This window comes from Anomaloglossus baeobatrachus, chromosome 1 (genome assembly GCF_048569485.1).
Source record: "Anomaloglossus baeobatrachus isolate aAnoBae1 chromosome 1, aAnoBae1.hap1, whole genome shotgun sequence".
Classification (NCBI taxonomy): domain Eukaryota; kingdom Metazoa; phylum Chordata; class Amphibia; order Anura; family Aromobatidae; genus Anomaloglossus; species Anomaloglossus baeobatrachus.
This window is the reverse complement of record NC_134353.1, coordinates 322,195,070-322,212,931: the sequence shown is the minus strand read 5'-3', so window position 1 is coordinate 322,212,931 and position 17,862 is coordinate 322,195,070. Positions and strand designations below refer to the sequence as shown.

General features: G+C 43.4%; 27 non-coding genes across 27 annotated transcripts; all 27 read right to left on the bottom strand.

The window, feature by feature from the left end:
* Window positions 1-548: 548 nt before the first annotated feature.
* On the bottom strand, window positions 549-621 carry TRNAK-UUU (transfer RNA lysine (anticodon UUU)). The gene has a single exon. It is a non-coding gene; the product is annotated as a tRNA-Lys (tRNA).
* Window positions 622-1,202: 581 nt separating this feature from the next.
* Window positions 1,203-1,275, bottom strand: TRNAK-UUU (transfer RNA lysine (anticodon UUU)). Its single transcript has one exon. It is a non-coding gene; the product is annotated as a tRNA-Lys (tRNA).
* Window positions 1,276-1,856: 581 nt separating this feature from the next.
* Window positions 1,857-1,929, bottom strand: TRNAK-UUU (transfer RNA lysine (anticodon UUU)). Its single transcript has one exon. It is a non-coding gene; the product is annotated as a tRNA-Lys (tRNA).
* A 581-nt stretch (window positions 1,930-2,510) lies between these two features.
* Window positions 2,511-2,583, bottom strand: TRNAK-UUU (transfer RNA lysine (anticodon UUU)). Its single transcript has one exon. It is a non-coding gene; the product is annotated as a tRNA-Lys (tRNA).
* Window positions 2,584-3,164: 581 nt separating this feature from the next.
* Window positions 3,165-3,237, bottom strand: TRNAK-UUU (transfer RNA lysine (anticodon UUU)). Its single transcript has one exon. It is a non-coding gene; the product is annotated as a tRNA-Lys (tRNA).
* A 581-nt stretch (window positions 3,238-3,818) lies between these two features.
* Window positions 3,819-3,891, bottom strand: TRNAK-UUU (transfer RNA lysine (anticodon UUU)). The gene has a single exon. It is a non-coding gene; the product is annotated as a tRNA-Lys (tRNA).
* Window positions 3,892-4,472: 581 nt separating this feature from the next.
* Window positions 4,473-4,545, bottom strand: TRNAK-UUU (transfer RNA lysine (anticodon UUU)). Its single transcript has one exon. It is a non-coding gene; the product is annotated as a tRNA-Lys (tRNA).
* A 581-nt stretch (window positions 4,546-5,126) lies between these two features.
* On the bottom strand, window positions 5,127-5,199 carry TRNAK-UUU (transfer RNA lysine (anticodon UUU)). Its single transcript has one exon. It is a non-coding gene; the product is annotated as a tRNA-Lys (tRNA).
* Window positions 5,200-5,780: 581 nt separating this feature from the next.
* TRNAK-UUU (transfer RNA lysine (anticodon UUU)) lies at window positions 5,781-5,853 on the bottom strand. The gene has a single exon. It is a non-coding gene; the product is annotated as a tRNA-Lys (tRNA).
* A 581-nt stretch (window positions 5,854-6,434) lies between these two features.
* Window positions 6,435-6,507, bottom strand: TRNAK-UUU (transfer RNA lysine (anticodon UUU)). Its single transcript has one exon. It is a non-coding gene; the product is annotated as a tRNA-Lys (tRNA).
* Window positions 6,508-7,088: 581 nt separating this feature from the next.
* On the bottom strand, window positions 7,089-7,161 carry TRNAK-UUU (transfer RNA lysine (anticodon UUU)). The gene has a single exon. It is a non-coding gene; the product is annotated as a tRNA-Lys (tRNA).
* A 581-nt stretch (window positions 7,162-7,742) lies between these two features.
* Window positions 7,743-7,815, bottom strand: TRNAK-UUU (transfer RNA lysine (anticodon UUU)). The gene has a single exon. It is a non-coding gene; the product is annotated as a tRNA-Lys (tRNA).
* Window positions 7,816-8,396: 581 nt separating this feature from the next.
* Window positions 8,397-8,469, bottom strand: TRNAK-UUU (transfer RNA lysine (anticodon UUU)). The gene has a single exon. It is a non-coding gene; the product is annotated as a tRNA-Lys (tRNA).
* A 581-nt stretch (window positions 8,470-9,050) lies between these two features.
* On the bottom strand, window positions 9,051-9,123 carry TRNAK-UUU (transfer RNA lysine (anticodon UUU)). The gene has a single exon. It is a non-coding gene; the product is annotated as a tRNA-Lys (tRNA).
* Window positions 9,124-9,704: 581 nt separating this feature from the next.
* On the bottom strand, window positions 9,705-9,777 carry TRNAK-UUU (transfer RNA lysine (anticodon UUU)). The gene has a single exon. It is a non-coding gene; the product is annotated as a tRNA-Lys (tRNA).
* A 581-nt stretch (window positions 9,778-10,358) lies between these two features.
* Window positions 10,359-10,431, bottom strand: TRNAK-UUU (transfer RNA lysine (anticodon UUU)). Its single transcript has one exon. It is a non-coding gene; the product is annotated as a tRNA-Lys (tRNA).
* A 581-nt stretch (window positions 10,432-11,012) lies between these two features.
* TRNAK-UUU (transfer RNA lysine (anticodon UUU)) lies at window positions 11,013-11,085 on the bottom strand. Its single transcript has one exon. It is a non-coding gene; the product is annotated as a tRNA-Lys (tRNA).
* A 581-nt stretch (window positions 11,086-11,666) lies between these two features.
* On the bottom strand, window positions 11,667-11,739 carry TRNAK-UUU (transfer RNA lysine (anticodon UUU)). The gene has a single exon. It is a non-coding gene; the product is annotated as a tRNA-Lys (tRNA).
* A 581-nt stretch (window positions 11,740-12,320) lies between these two features.
* TRNAK-UUU (transfer RNA lysine (anticodon UUU)) lies at window positions 12,321-12,393 on the bottom strand. Its single transcript has one exon. It is a non-coding gene; the product is annotated as a tRNA-Lys (tRNA).
* Window positions 12,394-12,974: 581 nt separating this feature from the next.
* On the bottom strand, window positions 12,975-13,047 carry TRNAK-UUU (transfer RNA lysine (anticodon UUU)). The gene has a single exon. It is a non-coding gene; the product is annotated as a tRNA-Lys (tRNA).
* A 581-nt stretch (window positions 13,048-13,628) lies between these two features.
* On the bottom strand, window positions 13,629-13,701 carry TRNAK-UUU (transfer RNA lysine (anticodon UUU)). Its single transcript has one exon. It is a non-coding gene; the product is annotated as a tRNA-Lys (tRNA).
* A 581-nt stretch (window positions 13,702-14,282) lies between these two features.
* On the bottom strand, window positions 14,283-14,355 carry TRNAK-UUU (transfer RNA lysine (anticodon UUU)). The gene has a single exon. It is a non-coding gene; the product is annotated as a tRNA-Lys (tRNA).
* Window positions 14,356-14,936: 581 nt separating this feature from the next.
* Window positions 14,937-15,009, bottom strand: TRNAK-UUU (transfer RNA lysine (anticodon UUU)). The gene has a single exon. It is a non-coding gene; the product is annotated as a tRNA-Lys (tRNA).
* Window positions 15,010-15,590: 581 nt separating this feature from the next.
* Window positions 15,591-15,663, bottom strand: TRNAK-UUU (transfer RNA lysine (anticodon UUU)). The gene has a single exon. It is a non-coding gene; the product is annotated as a tRNA-Lys (tRNA).
* Window positions 15,664-16,244: 581 nt separating this feature from the next.
* On the bottom strand, window positions 16,245-16,317 carry TRNAK-UUU (transfer RNA lysine (anticodon UUU)). Its single transcript has one exon. It is a non-coding gene; the product is annotated as a tRNA-Lys (tRNA).
* A 581-nt stretch (window positions 16,318-16,898) lies between these two features.
* Window positions 16,899-16,971, bottom strand: TRNAK-UUU (transfer RNA lysine (anticodon UUU)). Its single transcript has one exon. It is a non-coding gene; the product is annotated as a tRNA-Lys (tRNA).
* A 581-nt stretch (window positions 16,972-17,552) lies between these two features.
* Window positions 17,553-17,625, bottom strand: TRNAK-UUU (transfer RNA lysine (anticodon UUU)). The gene has a single exon. It is a non-coding gene; the product is annotated as a tRNA-Lys (tRNA).
* Between the last annotated feature and the right edge of the window lie 237 nt (window positions 17,626-17,862).

Sequence of the window (17,862 nt, the reverse complement as noted above, 5' to 3'; positions counted from 1 at the left end):
AGAACATCTCACTATGCATTTCGAAGAACCTTCCGAGATGTTCCTTTTTGCTTAGGACTGTACACAAACAAAACCAAAGTCCGCACACATTCTGCCACAGAAAGCAAGTGCCAGGTTATATCTCCTGGTATTCTCTATGGAGGCAAAAGTGGGGAAAAGGAGTAAGCAGCATCGTCAAAGACAATAAGAATTGGCTAAGTATAGTCAGGTGCAGCTGCAGTATTAAGCAACTGTTTAAGCTTTTTTTCCAAACTCAATTCACTGCCACACAGATCATTAGGGCTGTGTAATGTCTCACATACTTTTACAGAGAAAAACAAAACAAGGATTCTTCAATTTCTGTGTGCGGTTTCTGAAAGACATCACAAATGCAAGTCCCCACCCACCAGCTCAGAGAAGACTGAAAGTTAGAGACAGACTCAACGGAGGGAAATAATGCTGGATACAAGTCATGTAATAACCAGAACAACGCTTAATCCTCATGCACACTCAAGAATCACCTAAGAACGAAGTCAAGGTACGTGCTAGGTTTATGGTAAAAGGCAAGGCGCCTGAACAGGGACTTGAACCCTGGACCCTCAGATTAAAAGTCTGATGCTCTACCGACTGAGCTACCCAGGCTCGTGCAGAGCAGCCCATTTAGCACATTTAGGAAGAACATCTCACTATGCATTTCGAAGAACCTTCCGAGATGTTCCTTTTTGCTTAGGACTGTACACAAACAAAACCAAAGTCCGCACACATTCTGCCACAGAAAGCAAGTGCCAGGTTATATCTCCTGGTATTCTCTATGGAGGCAAAAGTGGGGAAAAGGAGTAAGCAGCATCGTCAAAGACAATAAGAATTGGCTAAGTATAGTCAGGTGCAGCTGCAGTATTAAGCAACTGTTTAAGCTTTTTTTCCAAACTCAATTCACTGCCACACAGATCATTAGGGCTGTGTAATGTCTCACATACTTTTACAGAGAAAAACAAAACAAGGATTCTTCAATTTCTGTGTGCGGTTTCTGAAAGACATCACAAATGCAAGTCCCCACCCACCAGCTCAGAGAAGACTGAAAGTTAGAGACAGACTCAACGGAGGGAAATAATGCTGGATACAAGTCATGTAATAACCAGAACAACGCTTAATCCTCATGCACACTCAAGAATCACCTAAGAACGAAGTCAAGGTACGTGCTAGGTTTATGGTAAAAGGCAAGGCGCCTGAACAGGGACTTGAACCCTGGACCCTCAGATTAAAAGTCTGATGCTCTACCGACTGAGCTACCCAGGCTCGTGCAGAGCAGCCCATTTAGCACATTTAGGAAGAACATCTCACTATGCATTTCGAAGAACCTTCCGAGATGTTCCTTTTTGCTTAGGACTGTACACAAACAAAACCAAAGTCCGCACACATTCTGCCACAGAAAGCAAGTGCCAGGTTATATCTCCTGGTATTCTCTATGGAGGCAAAAGTGGGGAAAAGGAGTAAGCAGCATCGTCAAAGACAATAAGAATTGGCTAAGTATAGTCAGGTGCAGCTGCAGTATTAAGCAACTGTTTAAGCTTTTTTTCCAAACTCAATTCACTGCCACACAGATCATTAGGGCTGTGTAATGTCTCACATACTTTTACAGAGAAAAACAAAACAAGGATTCTTCAATTTCTGTGTGCGGTTTCTGAAAGACATCACAAATGCAAGTCCCCACCCACCAGCTCAGAGAAGACTGAAAGTTAGAGACAGACTCAACGGAGGGAAATAATGCTGGATACAAGTCATGTAATAACCAGAACAACGCTTAATCCTCATGCACACTCAAGAATCACCTAAGAACGAAGTCAAGGTACGTGCTAGGTTTATGGTAAAAGGCAAGGCGCCTGAACAGGGACTTGAACCCTGGACCCTCAGATTAAAAGTCTGATGCTCTACCGACTGAGCTACCCAGGCTCGTGCAGAGCAGCCCATTTAGCACATTTAGGAAGAACATCTCACTATGCATTTCGAAGAACCTTCCGAGATGTTCCTTTTTGCTTAGGACTGTACACAAACAAAACCAAAGTCCGCACACATTCTGCCACAGAAAGCAAGTGCCAGGTTATATCTCCTGGTATTCTCTATGGAGGCAAAAGTGGGGAAAAGGAGTAAGCAGCATCGTCAAAGACAATAAGAATTGGCTAAGTATAGTCAGGTGCAGCTGCAGTATTAAGCAACTGTTTAAGCTTTTTTTCCAAACTCAATTCACTGCCACACAGATCATTAGGGCTGTGTAATGTCTCACATACTTTTACAGAGAAAAACAAAACAAGGATTCTTCAATTTCTGTGTGCGGTTTCTGAAAGACATCACAAATGCAAGTCCCCACCCACCAGCTCAGAGAAGACTGAAAGTTAGAGACAGACTCAACGGAGGGAAATAATGCTGGATACAAGTCATGTAATAACCAGAACAACGCTTAATCCTCATGCACACTCAAGAATCACCTAAGAACGAAGTCAAGGTACGTGCTAGGTTTATGGTAAAAGGCAAGGCGCCTGAACAGGGACTTGAACCCTGGACCCTCAGATTAAAAGTCTGATGCTCTACCGACTGAGCTACCCAGGCTCGTGCAGAGCAGCCCATTTAGCACATTTAGGAAGAACATCTCACTATGCATTTCGAAGAACCTTCCGAGATGTTCCTTTTTGCTTAGGACTGTACACAAACAAAACCAAAGTCCGCACACATTCTGCCACAGAAAGCAAGTGCCAGGTTATATCTCCTGGTATTCTCTATGGAGGCAAAAGTGGGGAAAAGGAGTAAGCAGCATCGTCAAAGACAATAAGAATTGGCTAAGTATAGTCAGGTGCAGCTGCAGTATTAAGCAACTGTTTAAGCTTTTTTTCCAAACTCAATTCACTGCCACACAGATCATTAGGGCTGTGTAATGTCTCACATACTTTTACAGAGAAAAACAAAACAAGGATTCTTCAATTTCTGTGTGCGGTTTCTGAAAGACATCACAAATGCAAGTCCCCACCCACCAGCTCAGAGAAGACTGAAAGTTAGAGACAGACTCAACGGAGGGAAATAATGCTGGATACAAGTCATGTAATAACCAGAACAACGCTTAATCCTCATGCACACTCAAGAATCACCTAAGAACGAAGTCAAGGTACGTGCTAGGTTTATGGTAAAAGGCAAGGCGCCTGAACAGGGACTTGAACCCTGGACCCTCAGATTAAAAGTCTGATGCTCTACCGACTGAGCTACCCAGGCTCGTGCAGAGCAGCCCATTTAGCACATTTAGGAAGAACATCTCACTATGCATTTCGAAGAACCTTCCGAGATGTTCCTTTTTGCTTAGGACTGTACACAAACAAAACCAAAGTCCGCACACATTCTGCCACAGAAAGCAAGTGCCAGGTTATATCTCCTGGTATTCTCTATGGAGGCAAAAGTGGGGAAAAGGAGTAAGCAGCATCGTCAAAGACAATAAGAATTGGCTAAGTATAGTCAGGTGCAGCTGCAGTATTAAGCAACTGTTTAAGCTTTTTTTCCAAACTCAATTCACTGCCACACAGATCATTAGGGCTGTGTAATGTCTCACATACTTTTACAGAGAAAAACAAAACAAGGATTCTTCAATTTCTGTGTGCGGTTTCTGAAAGACATCACAAATGCAAGTCCCCACCCACCAGCTCAGAGAAGACTGAAAGTTAGAGACAGACTCAACGGAGGGAAATAATGCTGGATACAAGTCATGTAATAACCAGAACAACGCTTAATCCTCATGCACACTCAAGAATCACCTAAGAACGAAGTCAAGGTACGTGCTAGGTTTATGGTAAAAGGCAAGGCGCCTGAACAGGGACTTGAACCCTGGACCCTCAGATTAAAAGTCTGATGCTCTACCGACTGAGCTACCCAGGCTCGTGCAGAGCAGCCCATTTAGCACATTTAGGAAGAACATCTCACTATGCATTTCGAAGAACCTTCCGAGATGTTCCTTTTTGCTTAGGACTGTACACAAACAAAACCAAAGTCCGCACACATTCTGCCACAGAAAGCAAGTGCCAGGTTATATCTCCTGGTATTCTCTATGGAGGCAAAAGTGGGGAAAAGGAGTAAGCAGCATCGTCAAAGACAATAAGAATTGGCTAAGTATAGTCAGGTGCAGCTGCAGTATTAAGCAACTGTTTAAGCTTTTTTTCCAAACTCAATTCACTGCCACACAGATCATTAGGGCTGTGTAATGTCTCACATACTTTTACAGAGAAAAACAAAACAAGGATTCTTCAATTTCTGTGTGCGGTTTCTGAAAGACATCACAAATGCAAGTCCCCACCCACCAGCTCAGAGAAGACTGAAAGTTAGAGACAGACTCAACGGAGGGAAATAATGCTGGATACAAGTCATGTAATAACCAGAACAACGCTTAATCCTCATGCACACTCAAGAATCACCTAAGAACGAAGTCAAGGTACGTGCTAGGTTTATGGTAAAAGGCAAGGCGCCTGAACAGGGACTTGAACCCTGGACCCTCAGATTAAAAGTCTGATGCTCTACCGACTGAGCTACCCAGGCTCGTGCAGAGCAGCCCATTTAGCACATTTAGGAAGAACATCTCACTATGCATTTCGAAGAACCTTCCGAGATGTTCCTTTTTGCTTAGGACTGTACACAAACAAAACCAAAGTCCGCACACATTCTGCCACAGAAAGCAAGTGCCAGGTTATATCTCCTGGTATTCTCTATGGAGGCAAAAGTGGGGAAAAGGAGTAAGCAGCATCGTCAAAGACAATAAGAATTGGCTAAGTATAGTCAGGTGCAGCTGCAGTATTAAGCAACTGTTTAAGCTTTTTTTCCAAACTCAATTCACTGCCACACAGATCATTAGGGCTGTGTAATGTCTCACATACTTTTACAGAGAAAAACAAAACAAGGATTCTTCAATTTCTGTGTGCGGTTTCTGAAAGACATCACAAATGCAAGTCCCCACCCACCAGCTCAGAGAAGACTGAAAGTTAGAGACAGACTCAACGGAGGGAAATAATGCTGGATACAAGTCATGTAATAACCAGAACAACGCTTAATCCTCATGCACACTCAAGAATCACCTAAGAACGAAGTCAAGGTACGTGCTAGGTTTATGGTAAAAGGCAAGGCGCCTGAACAGGGACTTGAACCCTGGACCCTCAGATTAAAAGTCTGATGCTCTACCGACTGAGCTACCCAGGCTCGTGCAGAGCAGCCCATTTAGCACATTTAGGAAGAACATCTCACTATGCATTTCGAAGAACCTTCCGAGATGTTCCTTTTTGCTTAGGACTGTACACAAACAAAACCAAAGTCCGCACACATTCTGCCACAGAAAGCAAGTGCCAGGTTATATCTCCTGGTATTCTCTATGGAGGCAAAAGTGGGGAAAAGGAGTAAGCAGCATCGTCAAAGACAATAAGAATTGGCTAAGTATAGTCAGGTGCAGCTGCAGTATTAAGCAACTGTTTAAGCTTTTTTTCCAAACTCAATTCACTGCCACACAGATCATTAGGGCTGTGTAATGTCTCACATACTTTTACAGAGAAAAACAAAACAAGGATTCTTCAATTTCTGTGTGCGGTTTCTGAAAGACATCACAAATGCAAGTCCCCACCCACCAGCTCAGAGAAGACTGAAAGTTAGAGACAGACTCAACGGAGGGAAATAATGCTGGATACAAGTCATGTAATAACCAGAACAACACTTAATCCTCATGCACACTCAAGAATCACCTAAGAACGAAGTCAAGGTACGTGCTAGGTTTATGGTAAAAGGCAAGGCGCCTGAACAGGGACTTGAACCCTGGACCCTCAGATTAAAAGTCTGATGCTCTACCGACTGAGCTACCCAGGCTCGTGCAGAGCAGCCCATTTAGCACATTTAGGAAGAACATCTCACTATGCATTTCGAAGAACCTTCCGAGATGTTCCTTTTTGCTTAGGACTGTACACAAACAAAACCAAAGTCCGCACACATTCTGCCACAGAAAGCAAGTGCCAGGTTATATCTCCTGGTATTCTCTATGGAGGCAAAAGTGGGGAAAAGGAGTAAGCAGCATCGTCAAAGACAATAAGAATTGGCTAAGTATAGTCAGGTGCAGCTGCAGTATTAAGCAACTGTTTAAGCTTTTTTTCCAAACTCAATTCACTGCCACACAGATCATTAGGGCTGTGTAATGTCTCACATACTTTTACAGAGAAAAACAAAACAAGGATTCTTCAATTTCTGTGTGCGGTTTCTGAAAGACATCACAAATGCAAGTCCCCACCCACCAGCTCAGAGAAGACTGAAAGTTAGAGACAGACTCAACGGAGGGAAATAATGCTGGATACAAGTCATGTAATAACCAGAACAACGCTTAATCCTCATGCACACTCAAGAATCACCTAAGAACGAAGTCAAGGTACGTGCTAGGTTTATGGTAAAAGGCAAGGCGCCTGAACAGGGACTTGAACCCTGGACCCTCAGATTAAAAGTCTGATGCTCTACCGACTGAGCTACCCAGGCTCGTGCAGAGCAGCCCATTTAGCACATTTAGGAAGAACATCTCACTATGCATTTCGAAGAACCTTCCGAGATGTTCCTTTTTGCTTAGGACTGTACACAAACAAAACCAAAGTCCGCACACATTCTGCCACAGAAAGCAAGTGCCAGGTTATATCTCCTGGTATTCTCTATGGAGGCAAAAGTGGGGAAAAGGAGTAAGCAGCATCGTCAAAGACAATAAGAATTGGCTAAGTATAGTCAGGTGCAGCTGCAGTATTAAGCAACTGTTTAAGCTTTTTTTCCAAACTCAATTCACTGCCACACAGATCATTAGGGCTGTGTAATGTCTCACATACTTTTACAGAGAAAAACAAAACAAGGATTCTTCAATTTCTGTGTGCGGTTTCTGAAAGACATCACAAATGCAAGTCCCCACCCACCAGCTCAGAGAAGACTGAAAGTTAGAGACAGACTCAACGGAGGGAAATAATGCTGGATACAAGTCATGTAATAACCAGAACAACGCTTAATCCTCATGCACACTCAAGAATCACCTAAGAACGAAGTCAAGGTACGTGCTAGGTTTATGGTAAAAGGCAAGGCGCCTGAACAGGGACTTGAACCCTGGACCCTCAGATTAAAAGTCTGATGCTCTACCGACTGAGCTACCCAGGCTCGTGCAGAGCAGCCCATTTAGCACATTTAGGAAGAACATCTCACTATGCATTTCGAAGAACCTTCCGAGATGTTCCTTTTTGCTTAGGACTGTACACAAACAAAACCAAAGTCCGCACACATTCTGCCACAGAAAGCAAGTGCCAGGTTATATCTCCTGGTATTCTCTATGGAGGCAAAAGTGGGGAAAAGGAGTAAGCAGCATCGTCAAAGACAATAAGAATTGGCTAAGTATAGTCAGGTGCAGCTGCAGTATTAAGCAACTGTTTAAGCTTTTTTTCCAAACTCAATTCACTGCCACACAGATCATTAGGGCTGTGTAATGTCTCACATACTTTTACAGAGAAAAACAAAACAAGGATTCTTCAATTTCTGTGTGCGGTTTCTGAAAGACATCACAAATGCAAGTCCCCACCCACCAGCTCAGAGAAGACTGAAAGTTAGAGACAGACTCAACGGAGGGAAATAATGCTGGATACAAGTCATGTAATAACCAGAACAACGCTTAATCCTCATGCACACTCAAGAATCACCTAAGAACGAAGTCAAGGTACGTGCTAGGTTTATGGTAAAAGGCAAGGCGCCTGAACAGGGACTTGAACCCTGGACCCTCAGATTAAAAGTCTGATGCTCTACCGACTGAGCTACCCAGGCTCGTGCAGAGCAGCCCATTTAGCACATTTAGGAAGAACATCTCACTATGCATTTCGAAGAACCTTCCGAGATGTTCCTTTTTGCTTAGGACTGTACACAAACAAAACCAAAGTCCGCACACATTCTGCCACAGAAAGCAAGTGCCAGGTTATATCTCCTGGTATTCTCTATGGAGGCAAAAGTGGGGAAAAGGAGTAAGCAGCATCGTCAAAGACAATAAGAATTGGCTAAGTATAGTCAGGTGCAGCTGCAGTATTAAGCAACTGTTTAAGCTTTTTTTCCAAACTCAATTCACTGCCACACAGATCATTAGGGCTGTGTAATGTCTCACATACTTTTACAGAGAAAAACAAAACAAGGATTCTTCAATTTCTGTGTGCGGTTTCTGAAAGACATCACAAATGCAAGTCCCCACCCACCAGCTCAGAGAAGACTGAAAGTTAGAGACAGACTCAACGGAGGGAAATAATGCTGGATACAAGTCATGTAATAACCAGAACAACGCTTAATCCTCATGCACACTCAAGAATCACCTAAGAACGAAGTCAAGGTACGTGCTAGGTTTATGGTAAAAGGCAAGGCGCCTGAACAGGGACTTGAACCCTGGACCCTCAGATTAAAAGTCTGATGCTCTACCGACTGAGCTACCCAGGCTCGTGCAGAGCAGCCCATTTAGCACATTTAGGAAGAACATCTCACTATGCATTTCGAAGAACCTTCCGAGATGTTCCTTTTTGCTTAGGACTGTACACAAACAAAACCAAAGTCCGCACACATTCTGCCACAGAAAGCAAGTGCCAGGTTATATCTCCTGGTATTCTCTATGGAGGCAAAAGTGGGGAAAAGGAGTAAGCAGCATCGTCAAAGACAATAAGAATTGGCTAAGTATAGTCAGGTGCAGCTGCAGTATTAAGCAACTGTTTAAGCTTTTTTTCCAAACTCAATTCACTGCCACACAGATCATTAGGGCTGTGTAATGTCTCACATACTTTTACAGAGAAAAACAAAACAAGGATTCTTCAATTTCTGTGTGCGGTTTCTGAAAGACATCACAAATGCAAGTCCCCACCCACCAGCTCAGAGAAGACTGAAAGTTAGAGACAGACTCAACGGAGGGAAATAATGCTGGATACAAGTCATGTAATAACCAGAACAACGCTTAATCCTCATGCACACTCAAGAATCACCTAAGAACGAAGTCAAGGTACGTGCTAGGTTTATGGTAAAAGGCAAGGCGCCTGAACAGGGACTTGAACCCTGGACCCTCAGATTAAAAGTCTGATGCTCTACCGACTGAGCTACCCAGGCTCGTGCAGAGCAGCCCATTTAGCACATTTAGGAAGAACATCTCACTATGCATTTCGAAGAACCTTCCGAGATGTTCCTTTTTGCTTAGGACTGTACACAAACAAAACCAAAGTCCGCACACATTCTGCCACAGAAAGCAAGTGCCAGGTTATATCTCCTGGTATTCTCTATGGAGGCAAAAGTGGGGAAAAGGAGTAAGCAGCATCGTCAAAGACAATAAGAATTGGCTAAGTATAGTCAGGTGCAGCTGCAGTATTAAGCAACTGTTTAAGCTTTTTTTCCAAACTCAATTCACTGCCACACAGATCATTAGGGCTGTGTAATGTCTCACATACTTTTACAGAGAAAAACAAAACAAGGATTCTTCAATTTCTGTGTGCGGTTTCTGAAAGACATCACAAATGCAAGTCCCCACCCACCAGCTCAGAGAAGACTGAAAGTTAGAGACAGACTCAACGGAGGGAAATAATGCTGGATACAAGTCATGTAATAACCAGAACAACGCTTAATCCTCATGCACACTCAAGAATCACCTAAGAACGAAGTCAAGGTACGTGCTAGGTTTATGGTAAAAGGCAAGGTGCCTGAACAGGGACTTGAACCCTGGACCCTCAGATTAAAAGTCTGATGCTCTACCGACTGAGCTACCCAGGCTCGTGCAGAGCAGCCCATTTAGCACATTTAGGAAGAACATCTCACTATGCATTTCGAAGAACCTTCCGAGATGTTCCTTTTTGCTTAGGACTGTACACAAACAAAACCAAAGTCCGCACACATTCTGCCACAGAAAGCAAGTGCCAGGTTATATCTCCTGGTATTCTCTATGGAGGCAAAAGTGGGGAAAAGGAGTAAGCAGCATCGTCAAAGACAATAAGAATTGGCTAAGTATAGTCAGGTGCAGCTGCAGTATTAAGCAACTGTTTAAGCTTTTTTTCCAAACTCAATTCACTGCCACACAGATCATTAGGGCTGTGTAATGTCTCACATACTTTTACAGAGAAAAACAAAACAAGGATTCTTCAATTTCTGTGTGCGGTTTCTGAAAGACATCACAAATGCAAGTCCCCACCCACCAGCTCAGAGAAGACTGAAAGTTAGAGACAGACTCAACGGAGGGAAATAATGCTGGATACAAGTCATGTAATAACCAGAACAACGCTTAATCCTCATGCACACTCAAGAATCACCTAAGAACGAAGTCAAGGTACGTGCTAGGTTTATGGTAAAAGGCAAGGCGCCTGAACAGGGACTTGAACCCTGGACCCTCAGATTAAAAGTCTGATGCTCTACCGACTGAGCTACCCAGGCTCGTGCAGAGCAGCCCATTTAGCACATTTAGGAAGAACATCTCACTATGCATTTCGAAGAACCTTCCGAGATGTTCCTTTTTGCTTAGGACTGTACACAAACAAAACCAAAGTCCGCACACATTCTGCCACAGAAAGCAAGTGCCAGGTTATATCTCCTGGTATTCTCTATGGAGGCAAAAGTGGGGAAAAGGAGTAAGCAGCATCGTCAAAGACAATAAGAATTGGCTAAGTATAGTCAGGTGCAGCTGCAGTATTAAGCAACTGTTTAAGCTTTTTTTCCAAACTCAATTCACTGCCACACAGATCATTAGGGCTGTGTAATGTCTCACATACTTTTACAGAGAAAAACAAAACAAGGATTCTTCAATTTCTGTGTGCGGTTTCTGAAAGACATCACAAATGCAAGTCCCCACCCACCAGCTCAGAGAAGACTGAAAGTTAGAGACAGACTCAACGGAGGGAAATAATGCTGGATACAAGTCATGTAATAACCAGAACAACGCTTAATCCTCATGCACACTCAAGAATCACCTAAGAACGAAGTCAAGGTACGTGCTAGGTTTATGGTAAAAGGCAAGGCGCCTGAACAGGGACTTGAACCCTGGACCCTCAGATTAAAAGTCTGATGCTCTACCGACTGAGCTACCCAGGCTCGTGCAGAGCAGCCCATTTAGCACATTTAGGAAGAACATCTCACTATGCATTTCGAAGAACCTTCCGAGATGTTCCTTTTTGCTTAGGACTGTACACAAACAAAACCAAAGTCCGCACACATTCTGCCACAGAAAGCAAGTGCCAGGTTATATCTCCTGGTATTCTCTATGGAGGCAAAAGTGGGGAAAAGGAGTAAGCAGCATCGTCAAAGACAATAAGAATTGGCTAAGTATAGTCAGGTGCAGCTGCAGTATTAAGCAACTGTTTAAGCTTTTTTTCCAAACTCAATTCACTGCCACACAGATCATTAGGGCTGTGTAATGTCTCACATACTTTTACAGAGAAAAACAAAACAAGGATTCTTCAATTTCTGTGTGCGGTTTCTGAAAGACATCACAAATGCAAGTCCCCACCCACCAGCTCAGAGAAGACTGAAAGTTAGAGACAGACTCAACGGAGGGAAATAATGCTGGATACAAGTCATGTAATAACCAGAACAACGCTTAATCCTCATGCACACTCAAGAATCACCTAAGAACGAAGTCAAGGTACGTGCTAGGTTTATGGTAAAAGGAAAGGCGCCTGAACAGGGACTTGAACCCTGGACCCTCAGATTAAAAGTCTGATGCTCTACCGACTGAGCTACCCAGGCTCGTGCAGAGCAGCCCATTTAGCACATTTAGGAAGAACATCTCACTATGCATTTCGAAGAACCTTCCGAGATGTTCCTTTTTGCTTAGGACTGTACACAAACAAAACCAAAGTCCGCACACATTCTGCCACAGAAAGCAAGTGCCAGGTTATATCTCCTGGTATTCTCTATGGAGGCAAAAGTGGGGAAAAGGAGTAAGCAGCATCGTCAAAGACAATAAGAATTGGCTAAGTATAGTCAGGTGCAGCTGCAGTATTAAGCAACTGTTTAAGCTTTTTTTCCAAACTCAATTCACTGCCACACAGATCATTAGGGCTGTGTAATGTCTCACATACTTTTACAGAGAAAAACAAAACAAGGATTCTTCAATTTCTGTGTGCGGTTTCTGAAAGACATCACAAATGCAAGTCCCCACCCACCAGCTCAGAGAAGACTGAAAGTTAGAGACAGACTCAACGGAGGGAAATAATGCTGGATACAAGTCATGTAATAACCAGAACAACGCTTAATCCTCATGCACACTCAAGAATCACCTAAGAACGAAGTCAAGGTACGTGCTAGGTTTATGGTAAAAGGCAAGGCGCCTGAACAGGGACTTGAACCCTGGACCCTCAGATTAAAAGTCTGATGCTCTACCGACTGAGCTACCCAGGCTCGTGCAGAGCAGCCCATTTAGCACATTTAGGAAGAACATCTCACTATGCATTTCGAAGAACCTTCCGAGATGTTCCTTTTTGCTTAGGACTGTACACAAACAAAACCAAAGTCCGCACACATTCTGCCACAGAAAGCAAGTGCCAGGTTATATCTCCTGGTATTCTCTATGGAGGCAAAAGTGGGGAAAAGGAGTAAGCAGCATCGTCAAAGACAATAAGAATTGGCTAAGTATAGTCAGGTGCAGCTGCAGTATTAAGCAACTGTTTAAGCTTTTTTTCCAAACTCAATTCACTGCCACACAGATCATTAGGGCTGTGTAATGTCTCACATACTTTTACAGAGAAAAACAAAACAAGGATTCTTCAATTTCTGTGTGCGGTTTCTGAAAGACATCACAAATGCAAGTCCCCACCCACCAGCTCAGAGAAGACTGAAAGTTAGAGACAGACTCAACGGAGGGAAATAATGCTGGATACAAGTCATGTAATAACCAGAACAACGCTTAATCCTCATGCACACTCAAGAATCACCTAAGAACGAAGTCAAGGTACGTGCTAGGTTTATGGTAAAAGGCAAGGCGCCTGAACAGGGACTTGAACCCTGGACCCTCAGATTAAAAGTCTGATGCTCTACCGACTGAGCTACCCAGGCTCGTGCAGAGCAGCCCATTTAGCACATTTAGGAAGAACATCTCACTATGCATTTCGAAGAACCTTCCGAGATGTTCCTTTTTGCTTAGGACTGTACACAAACAAAACCAAAGTCCGCACACATTCTGCCACAGAAAGCAAGTGCCAGGTTATATCTCCTGGTATTCTCTATGGAGGCAAAAGTGGGGAAAAGGAGTAAGCAGCATCGTCAAAGACAATAAGAATTGGCTAAGTATAGTCAGGTGCAGCTGCAGTATTAAGCAACTGTTTAAGCTTTTTTTCCAAACTCAATTCACTGCCACACAGATCATTAGGGCTGTGTAATGTCTCACATACTTTTACAGAGAAAAACAAAACAAGGATTCTTCAATTTCTGTGTGCGGTTTCTGAAAGACATCACAAATGCAAGTCCCCACCCACCAGCTCAGAGAAGACTGAAAGTTAGAGACAGACTCAACGGAGGGAAATAATGCTGGATACAAGTCATGTAATAACCAGAACAACGCTTAATCCTCATGCACACTCAAGAATCACCTAAGAACGAAGTCAAGGTACGTGCTAGGTTTATGGTAAAAGGCAAGGCGCCTGAACAGGGACTTGAACCCTGGACCCTCAGATTAAAAGTCTGATGCTCTACCGACTGAGCTACCCAGGCTCGTGCAGAGCAGCCCATTTAGCACATTTAGGAAGAACATCTCACTATGCATTTCGAAGAACCTTCCGAGATGTTCCTTTTTGCTTAGGACTGTACACAAACAAAACCAAAGTCCGCACACATTCTGCCACAGAAAGCAAGTGCCAGGTTATATCTCCTGGTATTCTCTATGGAGGCAAAAGTGGGGAAAAGGAGTAAGCAGCATCGTCAAAGACAATAAGAATTGGCTAAGTATAGTCAGGTGCAGCTGCAGTATTAAGCAACTGTTTAAGCTTTTTTTCCAAACTCAATTCACTGCCACACAGATCATTAGGGCTGTGTAATGTCTCACATACTTTTACAGAGAAAAACAAAACAAGGATTCTTCAATTTCTGTGTGCGGTTTCTGAAAGACATCACAAATGCAAGTCCCCACCCACCAGCTCAGAGAAGACTGAAAGTTAGAGACAGACTCAACGGAGGGAAATAATGCTGGATACAAGTCATGTAATAACCAGAACAACGCTTAATCCTCATGCACACTCAAGAATCACCTAAGAACGAAGTCAAGGTACGTGCTAGGTTTATGGTAAAAGGCAAGGCGCCTGAACAGGGACTTGAACCCTGGACCCTCAGATTAAAAGTCTGATGCTCTACCGACTGAGCTACCCAGGCTCGTGCAGAGCAGCCCATTTAGCACATTTAGGAAGAACATCTCACTATGCATTTCGAAGAACCTTCCGAGATGTTCCTTTTTGCTTAGGACTGTACACAAACAAAACCAAAGTCCGCACACATTCTGCCACAGAAAGCAAGTGCCAGGTTATATCTCCTGGTATTCTCTATGGAGGCAAAAGTGGGGAAAAGGAGTAAGCAGCATCGTCAAAGACAATAAGAATTGGCTAAGTATAGTCAGGTGCAGCTGCAGTATTAAGCAACTGTTTAAGCTTTTTTTCCAAACTCAATTCACTGCCACACAGATCATTAGGGCTGTGTAATGTCTCACATACTTTTACAGAGAAAAACAAAACAAGGATTCTTCAATTTCTGTGTGCGGTTTCTGAAAGACATCACAAATGCAAGTCCCCACCCACCAGCTCAGAGAAGACTGAAAGTTAGAGACAGACTCAACGGAGGGAAATAATGCTGGATACAAGTCATGTAATAACCAGAACAACGCTTAATCCTCATGCACACTCAAGAATCACCTAAGAACGAAGTCAAGGTACGTGCTAGGTTTATGGTAAAAGGAAAGGCGCCTGAACAGGGACTTGAACCCTGGACCCTCAGATTAAAAGTCTGATGCTCTACCGACTGAGCTACCCAGGCTCGTGCAGAGCAGCCCATTTAGCACATTTAGGAAGAACATCTCACTATGCATTTCGAAGAACCTTCCGAGATGTTCCTTTTTGCTTAGGACTGTACACAAACAAAACCAAAGTCCGCACACATTCTGCCACAGAAAGCAAGTGCCAGGTTATATCTCCTGGTATTCTCTATGGAGGCAAAAGTGGGGAAAAGGAGTAAGCAGCATCGTCAAAGACAATAAGAATTGGCTAAGTATAGTCAGGTGCAGCTGCAGTATTAAGCAACTGTTTAAGCTTTTTTTCCAAACTCAATTCACTGCCACACAGATCATTAGGGCTGTGTAATGTCTCACATACTTTTACAGAGAAAAACAAAACAAGGATTCTTCAATTTCTGTGTGCGGTTTCTGAAAGACATCACAAATGCAAGTCCCCACCCACCAGCTCAGAGAAGACTGAAAGTTAGAGACAGACTCAACGGAGGGAAATAATGCTGGATACAAGTCATGTAATAACCAGAACAACGCTTAATCCTCATGCACACTCAAGAATCACCTAAGAACGAAGTCAAGGTACGTGCTAGGTTTATGGTAAAAGGCAAGGCGCCTGAACAGGGACTTGAACCCTGGACCCTCAGATTAAAAGTCTGATGCTCTACCGACTGAGCTACCCAGGCTCGTGCAGAGCAGCCCATTTAGCACATTTAGGAAGAACATCTCACTATGCATTTCGAAGAACCTTCCGAGATGTTCCTTTTTGCTTAGGACTGTACACAAACAAAACCAAAGTCCGCACACATTCTGCCACAGAAAGCAAGTGCCAGGTTATATCTCCTGGTATTCTCTATGGAGGCAAAAGTGGGGAAAAGGAGTAAGCAGCATCGTCAAAGACAATAAGAATTGGCTAAGTATAGTCAGGTGCAGCTGCAGTATTAAGCAACTGTTTAAGCTTTTTTTCCAAACTCAATTCACTGCCACACAGATCATTAGGGCTGTGTAATGTCTCACATACTTTTACAGAGAAAAACAAAACAAGGATTCTTCAATTTCTGTGTGCGGTTTCTGAAAGACATCACAAATGCAAGTCCCCACCCACCAGCTCAGAGAAGACTGAAAGTTAGAGACAGACTCAACGGAGGGAAATAATGCTGGATACAAGTCATGTAATAACCAGAACAACGCTTAATCCTCATGCACACTCAAGAATCACCTAAGAACGAAGTCAAGGTACGTGCTAGGTTTATGGTAAAAGGCAAGGCGCCTGAACAGGGACTTGAACCCTGGACCCTCAGATTAAAAGTCTGATGCTCTACCGACTGAGCTACCCAGGCTCGTGCAGAGCAGCCCATTTAGCACATTTAGGAAGAACATCTCACTATGCATTTCGAAGAACCTTCCGAGATGTTCCTTTTTGCTTAGGACTGTACACAAACAAAACCAAAGTCCGCACACATTCTGCCACAGAAAGCAAGTGCCAGGTTATATCTCCTGGTATTCTCTATGGAGGCAAAAGTGGGGAAAAGGAGTAAGCAGCATCGTCAAAGACAATAAGAATTGGCTAAGTATAGTCAGGTGCAGCTGCAGTATTAAGCAACTGTTTAAGCTTTTTTTCCAAACTCAATTCACTGCCACACAGATCATTAGGGCTGTGTAATGTCTCACATACTTTTACAGAGAAAAACAAAACAAGGATTCTTCAATTTCTGTGTGCGGTTTCTGAAAGACATCACAAATGCAAGTCCCCACCCACCAGCTCAGAGAAGACTGAAAGTTAGAGACAGACTCAACGGAGGGAAATAATGCTGGATACAAGTCATGTAATAACCAGAACAACGCTTAATCCTCATGCACACTCAAGAATCACCTAAGAACGAAGTCAAGGTACGTGCTAGGTTTATGGTAAAAGGCAAGGCGCCTGAACAGGGACTTGAACCCTGGACCCTCAGATTAAAAGTCTGATGCTCTACCGACTGAGCTACCCAGGCTCGTGCAGAGCAGCCCATTTAGCACATTTAGGAAGAACATCTCACTATGCATTTCGAAGAACCTTCCGAGATGTTCCTTTTTGCTTAGGACTGTACACAAACAAAACCAAAGTCCGCACACATTCTGCCACAGAAAGCAAGTGCCAGGTTATATCTCCTGGTATTCTCTATGGAGGCAAAAGTGGGGAAAAGGAGTAAGCAGCATCGTCAAAGACAATAAGAATTGGCTAAGTATAGTCAGGTGCAGCTGCAGTATTAAGCAACTGTTTAAGCTTTTTTTCCAAACTCAATTCACTGCCACACAGATCATTAGGGCTGTGTAATGTCTCACATACTTTTACAGAGAAAAACAAAACAAGGATTCTTCAATTTCTGTGTGCGGTTTCTGAAAGACATCACAAATGCAAGTCCCCACCCACCAGCTCAGAGAAGACTGAAAGTTAGAGACAGACTCAACGGAGGGAAATAATGCTGGATACAAGTCATGTAATAACCAGAACAACGCTTAATCCTCATGCACACTCAAGAATCACCTAAGAACGAAGTCAAGGTACGTGCTAGGTTTATGGTAAAAGGCAAGGCGCCTGAACAGGGACTTGAACCCTGGACCCTCAGATTAAAAGTCTGATGCTCTACCGACTGAGCTACCCAGGCTCGTGCAGAGCAGCCCATTTAGCACATTTAGGAAGAACATCTCACTATGCATTTCGAAGAACCTTCCGAGATGTTCCTTTTTGCTTAGGACTGTACACAAACAAAACCAAAGTCCGCACACATTCTGCCACAGAAAGCAAGTGCCAGGTTATATCTCCTGGTATTCTCTATGGAGGCAAAAGTGGGGAAAAGGAGTAAGCAGCATCGTCAAAGACAATAAGAATTGGCTAAGTATAG